Source organism: Euprymna scolopes, chromosome 35 (assembly GCF_053919585.1).
Source record: "Euprymna scolopes isolate OS-2025 chromosome 35, ASM5391958v1, whole genome shotgun sequence".
Classification (NCBI taxonomy): Eukaryota; Metazoa; Mollusca; class Cephalopoda; order Sepiida; family Sepiolidae; genus Euprymna; species Euprymna scolopes.
In genome coordinates, this window is record NC_136516.1 from 4,956,859 (window position 1) to 4,970,000 (window position 13,142).

Here is a 13,142-nt window from a genome sequence, read left to right on the forward strand (position 1 = left end):
GTTTTTTTTCAGCGAGAGGAGAATGGAAAGCTTAACTGTAACGCTACACTTTCGAAATTGATAAAACTATACTATATATATCACAGAGATATTTAAAAGATAAAGTTGTCCAATATTTACATTTTAAGTTTATTTATTATTACAACTAGTATGATATCCTCATGCAACGACTCGTCTAGCTACAGCCACTAACAAGATTACCTCATTATTTTCTCCAATATCAAACAGCTAATTCCCTGAATATATTTCCTTTCCTATGTCTGTGGAACTCTGTCCCGCTAACTTGATTCCTAGCTGACTACAACACATTTATACCAAGGTCAAATATAAACAAGTTTTTGATGATTCGTCCCCTGAAAAACTAAATGCCACTCAAATTCACAGTTGCCACTTTAAACTTGTTAGCCCGCACTCTCGAGTGGCCATTAAGTTTTTATAAGTATAGCCTTCCTTAAAACATGACACATAGAATTCTGTTTCATCTGCGATTACAGAAACACGAAAAATCTGGCCATTCATACATTCATTGCTTAATTCATTTAATTGGCAAAGAATAAACGTACAAGCGGTTGCCATTTACGCGAGGAAAATATCAGTGAGAATTTAGTGGGGCATTTACAGAGAAATAATACAGGGGGTAACCATGAGGTCCGACGAGCGTCTGTCGAAAGCGGTCTTGAAGCCTATAGTGGGTTACTGATCGACGATCTGGAGTAGCTTATTCCACGGATATGTCACTAGAACCGAGAACGCTGCTCGGCGTCAAAGCCTCTGGAATCTTTGACGCTTGATCTTTTTCGTGTGCTAACAGACCCTGCGACCTGGGACAGAGGTGAATAACAGCTCCCGGCCAAGTTTGCACCCGCTCCATGAAAGATGTTGTAGGATGAGGTCGCCTCGAATCCTCCTGTTCTCAAGAGAAAAAAGATTTAGAGCCCCTACACGTTGTTCATAAGATAGACCTCTGAGGCCAGCCACTGTTCTCGTCGCCAGGCGCTAAACCCGATCGAAAGGCTGGACACCCTGCACGTAATAGGAGGGTGTGGTCTGCATACTCTATTCGGGAATCGAGGGCATCAGGAAGGTTTAAACGGGAAGGAGGTTACATGGAACAATACAAACAAATAAACGAACAGGACACGCTTGGCTTAGAATATGTGAAATGCACAAGCACCCCTCAAAGATCCTTGGCATGACTTTCTGTTCTAACTAGTAGATAACTAATATACCGTTTGAATCGAAAATACAAAATAACGAAGGCTATTGTCTCACAGCATTTGTATATTGATGTTAGCCAAAAGGCAAAGAAGTATTTGTGTGCATTAAAAAGAGAACAAATAGAAACAGAGGCTGAAGAGAGTTCGACATATGAAACCATATATTTAGTCCCTTCTCCCAGAAGTTGAAACTGACGGTACTGATGTTGTTATACACACACACACACACACATATATATATACACACATTTTTATTATTTTTAATTAATTAATAATAACAAATAAAAGATCCCAAACAGGGATGATTACAAACAAAGAGCAGGTAACCTCTCTCAAATGCCCCCAGGAAACGAAAAAAAATATTCCAGAATCGCCAATAAAAAATAAGTAAGTCAACAATTTTGCATTTATAAACAATAAAAACATTGATAAAGTACCATAGTCTAGTGGTAAAACACCAGCTTACTTATCGATCTGTTACGAGTTCGGCCCCAATAAAGTTTAACCATGCTGAAGACAGGTGATACCTAAAAACATACGTGTCCATAAATAATTTTATACATGTATAAATATGTAATAGATATTTGAATGAAATATTCAAAGGTTTTATAGATATAGAAATAAGAATGACAAATATTACGTCCCAAATAAGGATGACTAGAATATAAACAAAGGGAAGATTATTCTCTATAAAAGCAACCAGGAGCAGAAGGAAATCCCATAGAAGCGCTAATAAAAAGTAAATAAATATAAAATGTTATATGTAATCTAATATACAAAGACTATATGTCTGTCTGTTTGTATATTTTCAAACTTCATCTCCTCCGGAACTACCAGTCGCCCTATGGAACTCAAATGATGATATTTTTTACGGACCGTCCTTTTATGGGTCTATAGTCGGTTAAAATAGTTTTTAAGGGGTCAAAAATGGGTCCAAATTGAAAAAAAATCTTAATACATTTTGTACATTCATCTTAGTTCATTTTTAATTTTTAACTTCGCGCATATTTTATTGAAGACGATCTTCGTTCTTCTTTTTATGATCTTTCTTTCGAATTTTTCTTATTTTCGTACAATTATTTTTGTTGTGGGATCCAAAGTTCTTATAAAGTCCCCTAGTTTACCGAACGTTTTCGGTCTCGATTGACCATCGCCAGGGTTGTTCTTCTTGCGTATCCTACTTATTGATTGATTTGTTCTCTGTTGTTTTACTGTTTAAAGAATAATAACAACGATACAGCAGATAAAATGAGTATGGTCAATGCAGTTTATTTGTTTAAATGCCCCCTCGAAGACTGCTACTCGAAAAATATGAACTAAATTGGCCATACACGCACTACATTGGGAAGACGTCTCACAGGACATCAGAACACCTCCAATGCTATTTGCAAACACCTCGAACAAGAACATTACATAATAAACACTACCTCCAAACAATACAAAGAACTTTTAAAAAATAACGCTAACATATTAAAAACTTGCAATAATTACCAACGACTAACAATGCTAGAAGCATTAATTATAAAAGGTAAAAATCCAACCATTAATAAAATAAACTTTGACAACAGCAGCCGAATTCTTCACCTATTCTAACACGATAAAGGTCAAGAGGAAGGAAAAAAATCAAATTAGGCGAAGCTATACATAGTAAATTAGTAATAAAAACAGTAAAACGACAGAGAACAAATCAATCAATAAGTAGGATACGCAGGAAGAACAACCCTGACGATGGTCAATCGAGACAGAAAACGTTCCGTAAAATAGGGGACTTTATAAGAACTTTGGATCCCACAACAAAAATACTTGTACGAAAACAAGAAAAATTCGAAAGAAAGATCATAAAAAGAAGAACGAAGATACTCTTCAATAAAATATGCGCGAATAATGAAATTCTGGCTAAATATACAAAACTCAAATTTTTAACTTTTATATGCGTGCCACCGGCTTTGAATGCTGCAGTTTTCTTTCGATATCGATTCTAATTGATGGCACCCCAAACATTTAAAAAAAATTATTTTAGGAATCTCGATTCTATGATAATATATACGAAATTTAAATTATCATAGTTATGTGTATTTTCCGTTCCCGCTATATATATATATATATATATATATATATATATATATATATATATATATATATATATATATATATATATATATATATATATGTCGATGACTACAAATATATTTTATAAAGCCCCCCCTCTTTGGGTTGAGCACTGTCGTAAATAATCTCACTCGCTACTTAATTTGGCTGAAAAATGCGAAGCTCGCGGTTTGTTTACAAACAATCGTTTGAGCACTTTACAAGTAGCGGACGGATGTTTATTTAAATAGACATTCGGACAGATTAGTTGCGGGCACCGCTTCCGTAGTGAAGGGGCAGAACTGCCGACTGTCATCACGACGGTTCTAGGTTCGATCCTCAGCTTCGGATAGGTGCTAGTCTAGCGGCACTGATGAGTTGTGATACAAGGAAACAAGACTGTATGTCGATGACTACAAATGTATTTCATATACTCTCGCTTCTTCTTATTTGTCCCTCAGTCCTCATTTTTAAATGAGTGATTTTTCTGACAAAGGAAGAAGAAAAAGCTGTTTTCTAGGTTGGCAGTATTTTTGCGCGAACAGTTGGCAGAGTTGGTGGAAATTTTCTGTTTCTATGTCTATCCTTGTAGCCATGTCACTAGTAAGGGTGCTGGAGGTAAACGTTTTGTCTGGGCTGACGTTATCCGCCTGATAGTCAGGGACCCGAACCTTGGATTAACCACTAAGGAGGCTGTCCTATCAGCAGGTGCAAAGTACTGGGGCTGCTGTATTGCCATTTGGTGAATGGAATCTGGACCATGCAGTAGCTTCTGGTGGGGCCTCTCGATGCCATACTAGTGGGTAATTGTTACGGCTTTACCTTATCATGTGGTACAAAAAAAAAAAAAAAAAATTCTTCGTTTCTTTTTCTCTCTTAGTTTCCCCTCTCTGTCCTGCTCTAAGTAAATCTGTCGACCTAGTCCACAAATTCCAAAATTTCATCATGACAAGTTTCAAGAAAAAATACACGATTAAACCCGGTTCTCCAACTTCCAACGTAGACCCCTACTACCATGTCTCCTTCTCCAACATCAGGGGTCTACGTTCTAACCTTCCAGAGGTTGAAACCCAATTACAGGAGACTAAACCAGACCTTTTATTTTTAAGTGAAACTGGCATTGGACAGGCTATTTCCCTTGATGAGTTTGCAATTACAGGATACTCTAACTTAACTTCTAAATCTGACCCCCAAGATCGCCATGGGCATGGAATATGTGCCTATATTAAAGATAGCTTTCCATGTGGGAGGGACATCTCCAGGGAAGATCCTAACTTACCTTATATGTGCTTCCGGGTTGCTTTAGCTCACACTACTGCATTTATATTTACTCTCTATCGCCCCCACAACAGCGGAGTTACTATCTTTCAAAGCATATCTGAGAAAATTGACCAAGTCCTTTCTACTTATCCTTCAGCTAACATTCACGTATGTGGAGACTTCAATGTTCACAACGTCGAATGGTTGACCCACTCAAACAAGACCGATGATGAGGGGAGGTTCTGTCATGATTTCTCCATTGCCTATGACCTCACTCAGATTGTTCAGGAACCTACCCGTGTGCCCGATAATGACGGCCAGTATGCGAGCCTACTAGACCTTTTTCTCACAACTTGCCCTGAACTATGTTCAGTTTCTGTTCTGTCGCCTCTTGGATCTTCCGACCACTCTGTTGTATCAATTAAGATAAAAATGAAATGTAATAAGTCCCCAGACGTACCTCTTCATCGTACAGTATATCGATACACTAAGGCTGACTGGGATAGCTTCCGTACATTTATATCTGATCTACCTCTGCATTCCATGTTTAAAAAGGATGTGTCCTCTATAGTATTAGACCTAACTGAATGGTTAATTGTAGGTATTGACCATTTCATACCCTCTAAAAAATTTCAGCAAAAACCTAACAGCCAGCCATGGTTCTCTCCAGAATGTGCTGCTGCCATTGCGCACAGAAATCACTTTTTCCACTGCTTCAAACGTAATAGATGTATGGAAACTAAAGCCGTTTTCAGGACTGCCAGCAACCATTGTAAGAAAGTAATAAGGAACGCAAGAGAGTTGTATGCTCAATCTGTTAAGTCCAAAGTAGCTGAGCAGCGGCTTGGTTCCCACCAGTTTTGGCAAATAGCAAACAGAATCCTGAACAGAAGAGTGTGCTCCATCCCAACTATTATCAATGGATCTGAGGTAATCTCGTCAGCATCAGACAAAGCCAAACTCTTTGTCAAGAACTTTGCAGCTAATTCTACCCTTTGCGACCAAGACCGCCAACCTCCAATATTTCCTCTTGTATCAGAAAACACGCTATGTGATATACGTATATCTGTACGTGATGTTGCCAAGCTAATCAAAAACCTTGATTCCAGTAAAGCAACTGGCCCTGATGGTATTCCAATTATAGTACTCAAAAAACTTCAACCTGAACTAGCGCCCATACTTACAAAACTGTTTAAACGTTGTCTTAAGGAGAATAGTTTCCCATCTCCCTGGAAAATCTCATCAGTATGCCCTGTATTTAAGAATTCAGGTGATCGCTCATCCCCCTCTCAGTACAGGCCAATAAGTCTCCTGTGCGTCATGAGTAAGTTGCTAGAATCTGTATTAAATACAGAAGTAATCAAACATCTCAACAAAAATAACCTTCTTAGTGACACTCAATATGGTTTCCGTTCTGCTAGATCTACAGCAGATGTCCTTACAGTTATATCGCATAGGATTAGCAAATCTCTCGACGGTGGCAATCTTTCTAGGGCAATTGCTCTTGACATATCTAAAGCCTTTGATAGGGTATGGCATAAAGGTTTACTTCATAAGATCGCTAGCTATGGTATAGCTGGAAAAGTCTTCTCAATTATTAAATCATTTCTTTCTGATAGATTCATAAGAGTAGTAGTTGAGGGGCAAAAATCAGAAGCTCACAATATTAATGCCGGTGTCCCTCAGGGATCCATCCTGGGCCCAACTCTTTTCCTGATCTACATTAATGATCTTCCAAATCATATCCTTACATCATTTGTAGACATTTATGCTGACGACACTACCATTTATGGTACCACATCTAAGACAGTAAACGAGCAAGTTCTCTCCAATTCTCTCTCCTCTGATCTTGAGCACGTAGTACAATGGGGAAAGGAGTGGCTGGTTACTTTTAATGCATCTAAAACCAAGCTTCTCTCTTTACATCATCAACATTCTAATCCACATTTGTCATCAATTGAAATGAATGGCTCTCGTCTTCAGGAGGCCTCAAGTTTTGACAAGCTTCTGGGCTTGACCATTACTCCTGATCTTAAATGGAACACGTATATCAAATCTGTTGCCAAGGCCGCTGGAAAAATGGTGGGATCTTTCTATCGATCCAGTAGATATCTCACTGCTGATGCTATTCTCTATCTATATAAGAGCCAGGTACGTCCAAGGATGGAATACTGTTGCCACATCTGGGCAGGAGCTGCTAGAAAGAACTTGTCCTGCCTTGATAGAGTTCAAAATAGACTTCGTAGCCTCGTAGGAGATGTCCTTTTCTCCTCCTTGCAACCTCTATCTCACAGAAGAGATGTTGCGAGTTTGTCTCTGATGTATCGTTATTTTCATGGAAAGTGTTCAACTGAGCTTCAATCTATGGTCCCCCCTCGCCAAACTTTCACAAGAAACACTCGTCTAGCTGTAAACACTATCAATAATTTCCCCCACTCTTTATCTGTGCCTAAACCTAAACGTAGATTCCATGAACAAAGCTTCTTTCTTAGAACTGCACGCCTGTGGAATTGTCTTCCGTTTTCCTGCTTTCCGGCTGACTACAATATGGTCTTGTTCAAGTCTAAAGTAAATAAGTTCTTGATGAGCCGTTCCATATAAGTTATTAAATTTACCAAATTTTCATTACTAATGATTACTATATTGACCAACTTCTACTGTACACTCTTTAACCCTTATCCTTGAGTGGCCTCTGGGCCTTGATAATGTGGTGATGCCTTTGTAAAAAAAAAAAAAAAAAAAAAAAAAAAAAAAAATATATATATATATATATATATATATATATATATATATATATATATACTAGCATGGATGCCCGGCGTTGCCCGGTTATTTAGAGATGTGTGTTGTGCAAAAAAAAAAGTGGTCAAATTTTAACTTCGACCCCTATTATGACCACTTACATTATATTGTATTGGGCTCAAATTAAAGTATTTAGTTAGATCCATGTCCAATGGACCTATATCTAAAATTTCAAGTGTTTAGACCGAAAATTGTCGGAGAAGTTTGCTAGAGTTCTCAAAGGTTCAATCCTTTAACTTTGACCCCTTACTCGCCAACTTTCAAGCCGAAACCCGATCACATAGATTTTCCCAAATCTCAGTACCCTGTATATCAAATTTAGAATCTGTAGACTTAAAATTGGCAGAGTTATTATGTAGGGAAATGTACACACACGCACACACAGATATACAGACAGACACTTTCACTTTTATATATATATATATATATATATATATATATATATATATATATATATATATATATATTCATTACGGCAAGTCCTTAATTGAACACAAACAAATGTTTTTCTGTTTTGTTTTTTCTCTAAGTGATGGTCTTATACACAGCGTCTGGAACTCACAATAGAATGCGCCTATGTTTCCATTAGTCTTTGTCGGTCGCACAAATAACCAAAACCAAGAACACAATATTTGTACAAACATTCGTGATACAATAAAATGCCGCTAATATCAAGTCAACTATGGACTCTACCGTTATCAGACGACGGCACGAGCTATTCATTTTTTCTGCTTTCTCGTTTTTATAGATTTTGAATGTCATTACGAAATGGCCTGCGCGTTTACTAAATAACACATTTTGCCGCCGGCTTCGCAACGGTTTGCATTACAGAATTTCTTTTTTTGTTCCCGTTGTTTGATCTGCGAGACGTTTAGTTCGTCGCCGGGAACGAAGAGACAATGGCGATGTTGATGAGCATTGCGCCAAACGGAAGTGTGAGAGAAAGAATTTGGTCATTTAGAAGCTGTTTAGTTTACATGGCGGCTAACCTGTATCAAGTGCTAGCAAACTAAAGATGAAAGGAACTAATTGTGAACGAATTTTGGAATAACCTTCGATTGTAATAACTGGTAAATATACGCGTCTTCCAGTCACAAATTGGGCGGAGTATCTTGTTTAACGAGCATGCACAACACGTCTGCCAAAAGTTAGATAATACCTTGGAATATTATATAATTACGAACAAATATATTCTACATTATGAAATAAAATACGCTTGAAGGCCAAATTACAACGCAATATTACGAAAATAAACAAATAATTTATTTGTTTGAAATTTTATATTATAAAAATGAATTTTAAACAAGTAAAATTATTGTTTGTTTTCGTTATACTACGTTGTAATTTATCTTTCAAGGACATCTTGGTATCAACGGTTCTATAATGGACGTCACACTCATGTTATATACTACACTATCATCAAATGAGGTCATTATTCGGCGACGGAATATACCATTACGAACAAACGGATATTATACTGCACTCAAATAGAAGATAAAGATAATAACTGGAAGAAAGAGGGTATATTTCGAAACGTATATATATATATATATATATATATATATATATATATATATATATATATATATATATATATATATATATTTAAAGGAGATTAGAATAATAGTCTAAAGAGCTAAGTGTATTTTAATATAACAGTGAAATTACTAGTTTAATTAAAATACAGGAAATAGAAAGTGCTCGTTTTAATTTAGATATATAATAAGCTCGATAGTTAAATGTCCTAGAGCTAATTCAATATTAAGTAATGTGATTTACAATTTAAAAATTAAAAAAAAAATTTAAATTTAAAAATCAAATTTTAATTAAATTAAAAATCAGTTTCATAAGAAGGAACACCAACAAAATCAATTATCTGTACGATCGTTTCGGAAATCCGTGCTTTTTATTGTGGTATACATGAAGTTATGTAGAACAATTATATATAGTTTTTTTTTGGTAAGCACGGTCTCTTCATCAGCAAATTTAGGAGGATTTTTATTGAATTTAAAAGACACCATAAATAAACCTAGCATTAAAAGTAAGGCAGATGAATCTTTTAGTTTTTCTTTTTTTGAAATCAGGAACTGTGTTTAAAGTAGTCATTTAGATGTTTGCTATAGCTTTTTATTTTATTGAATATTTACTTAATATATATATATATATATATATATATATATATATATATATAACATTACGCCCACTCTCAAAAAATTAATTAATACATCGATTGTCTTCTGACCATAGAAAAGATACGACGTTATCTTCAACGTGGATGAAAAGAAAAGGTAATATTTTTAAAGATGATAACATTATTTGAAACTAAGTCGTATCGCACGACACCCTCACTCAAAATAGAGAATGCAATGCATGGGAGGACTATAATACGACGAATGAATGCACACTATGTAAGAACTTCCAATAAAACAGTAATAGCTGATTCGATAGTTTCATGGATACAGAACATGTACTTCACGACTCTTTCAAATGAAAAGATAATGCCTGGGAGGAACGTCGCATGCTACTACTTCCCAACTGCATTGGACATTCGTCTGAACCATTAGATTTACCTGTATTGAACGTTAGAGGATGGCAGAATGTCACAATTCAAATAAGTAGTTATATAGTTACATCAGCATCAGACAGACAGATACCAAATCGTCATAAGTATTAATAATACAGAGGAACAATTAATAAACGTGGTTTTAATAGGTTTTATAATCTTTTCATATGCATTGATCAAATACATGGAAAGGAATTGCGTTAGTCTGATATAGTAAATTGAATTCATTATAAACATATAGAGCAATTAAGAGCAATAATATAAAGTTTCGTCTTCAAATAATCAGATACCGACCCTCTATCTATCTATATATATATTATATATATATATATATATATATATATATATATAATTATTTTTTTTACTCTAATAACTAATATATATATATATATATATATATATATATATATATATATATATATATATATATATTAGTCCTCGGGCAAAAGAGTAGGACACAAAATGTTTTAAATAATAATAATAATAATAATAATAATAATAATAATAATAATAATAATAATAATAATAATAATAACACCAAAGACTTTCGCTGGCGAGGACTACTATTGACCGTAACCAGTTATACAGTCCTTTTGAAATATTCATCTCTATTTTTCTCGTTATGTACTGAATATTTGTTAATGAAACCTGCATGAAATATGCTCCTTACTAAATTTTACAGATTTTATATTCTGAAAGAGTTACAAAAAATTTAATCTAAAAGTTATTTTAGAGTTTTTGTTAAAAAATCAGATTTTCTCATTATTCAAACCTGTATAACAAAGGGGGAGTTTTAATAAAATGAGTTGTGAGGAGAAATAAAGACTGAAACAAAGAGAATATGCAGACCTGTAATAAGAGGGTGTTGCAAAAATGAGTTGTGGTGTGAGGAGATATACAACTGAAACAGAGAGAAGGAGAGTTTTAAAATATAATGTTAAAAAGATAAGATACAAGTTAGCAAAGCATTTCCCCCAAGGCATGGAAATTGTTAAACAATAAAGGTACAAGATTCAAATTGAAATTTATTTAAATTCAAAGTGCACTTTTATAAATTTTACAAAGAAAGGTATAAAAATTAATTTAAATGGAAATAAAAAAAATACCTTGGATTTATTTCATTACATAAAATAAATCCAAGGTACTTTTTTATTCAAATCTGGTACATTCCTTCAGTATGCCCTGTATTTAAGAATTCAGGTGATCGCACCCCCTCCCTCTCAGTGCAGGCCAATAAGTCTCCTATGCGTCATGCGTAAGTTGCTTGAATCTGTGTTAAATACAGAAGTAATCAACCATCACAGCGAAAATAATTTTCTTAGTGACACACAATATGGTTTCCATTCTGCTAGAACTACAACAGAGGTGCTTACAGTTATATCTCATAGGATTAGCGAATCTCTCGACGGAGGTTACCTTCCTAGGGCAATTGCTCTTGACATATGTAAGGCCTTTGATATGGCATGGCATAAAAGGTTTACTTCACAAGATCTCTAGCTAGGGTATAGCTGGAAATGTCTTCTCAATTATTAAATCATTTCTCTCTGATAGGTTCATAACAATAGTAGGTGATGGGCAAAAATCAGAAGCTCACAGTATTAATGCTGGAGTCCCTCAGGGATCCATCCTGGGCCCAACTCTTTTCTTGATCTACATTAATGGTCTTTCAAATCACATCCTTACATCATTTGTAGACATTTATGCTGAGGACACTACCAATTATGGTGCCACATCTTAGACAGTAAACGACCAAGTTCTTTCTGATTTCTTCTCTGATCTTGAGCACGTGGTACAATGAGGAAAGGTGTGGCTGGTTACTTTTAATGCATATAAAATCAAGTTTCTCTCTTTACATTATCAACGTTCTGACCCACATCTGCCATCAATTGAAATGAATGGCTCTCGTCTTGAAGAGACCTTAAGTTTTGACAAGCTTCAGGGCTTGACCTTTACTCCTGATCTTAAATGGAACACGTACATCAAATCTGTTGCCAAGGCTGCTGGAAAAATGGTGAGATTCTTCTGTCAATCCTGTAGATATCTGACTGCTGATTCCATTCTCTCTATATATAAGAGCCGGATACGTCCAAGGATTGAATACTGTCGCCACATATGGGTAGGAGCTGCTAGAAAGGACTTGTACTGCCTTGATAGAGTTCAAAATAGACTTCGTAGCCTCGTAGAAGATGTCATTTTCTCTTTCCTGCAAAAAAAGTGGTAGTGGGTTCGAATCTTTGCTGCTAGGACAACAACCAAACCGGAAGTGATGTATGTTTTAATTAAGGCTAGAAAATCGAAAAGAAGGGATTACTTTCGAAAATATCGGTGAAAAAAAGCGATCCCTCTCTGTAGAAAAGTGCCCAGTTGAGAGTGAACAAATTAATGTATTCAGCAAATTTCTCGATATTTGTCGTCTGAATGGTGGAGTTTCAAAACGATACAAATCTTGTGAAAATTCGTCGCCTCTGTTGAAAGTTTTAGGCAGACATGCAAACATACATACATATATTTATATATTGGTAGCTTAAATTTTCCTCCGAAAACGATTAACAAGCTTGCCCTATTTGTGAATACGCTTTATGTAAAATGTTTAGACCAGAAATTGTTTTTAACTTTGACCCCTTAACATTTATTGTTTTAGGTGCAAATCTAGTTAATAAGATAGATCCATGTACAAGGAACCTACATTCAAATTTTCAAGTGTTTAAACCTATAATTTTTGGAGGCGTGTGGTAGATTTCTCAAAGGTCAAATCATTGAACTTCGATCACTAAACAGCCAAATTTCTAGCCTAACATGGATTAAACGATTATCACAAATCTCACTAACCTGTATATCAAATTTCGAGTTTGTAGACTGAAAACTGACAGAGTTATTGTGTAGGGAAATGTATACAGACAGACACACACAGACAGCGACAAAGACTTTCACTATATATATATATATATATATATATATATATATATATATATATATATATATATATATATATATATATATATATACCAGAATGGGTTCCGCGCGTTTCCCCTGTATTTGTATGTTGAGCAAAAAAAAAAGTAGTGGCCAATCTTTTTAACTTTGACCCCTATTATGACCCCTTAAAATTACTTGTTTTGGGCTAAAATTAAGTTATTAAGTAAGATCAATGTCAAACATTTAAAGTGTTTAGACCGAAAATTGTCGGAGGAGTTTGGTATGGTTCTCAAAGG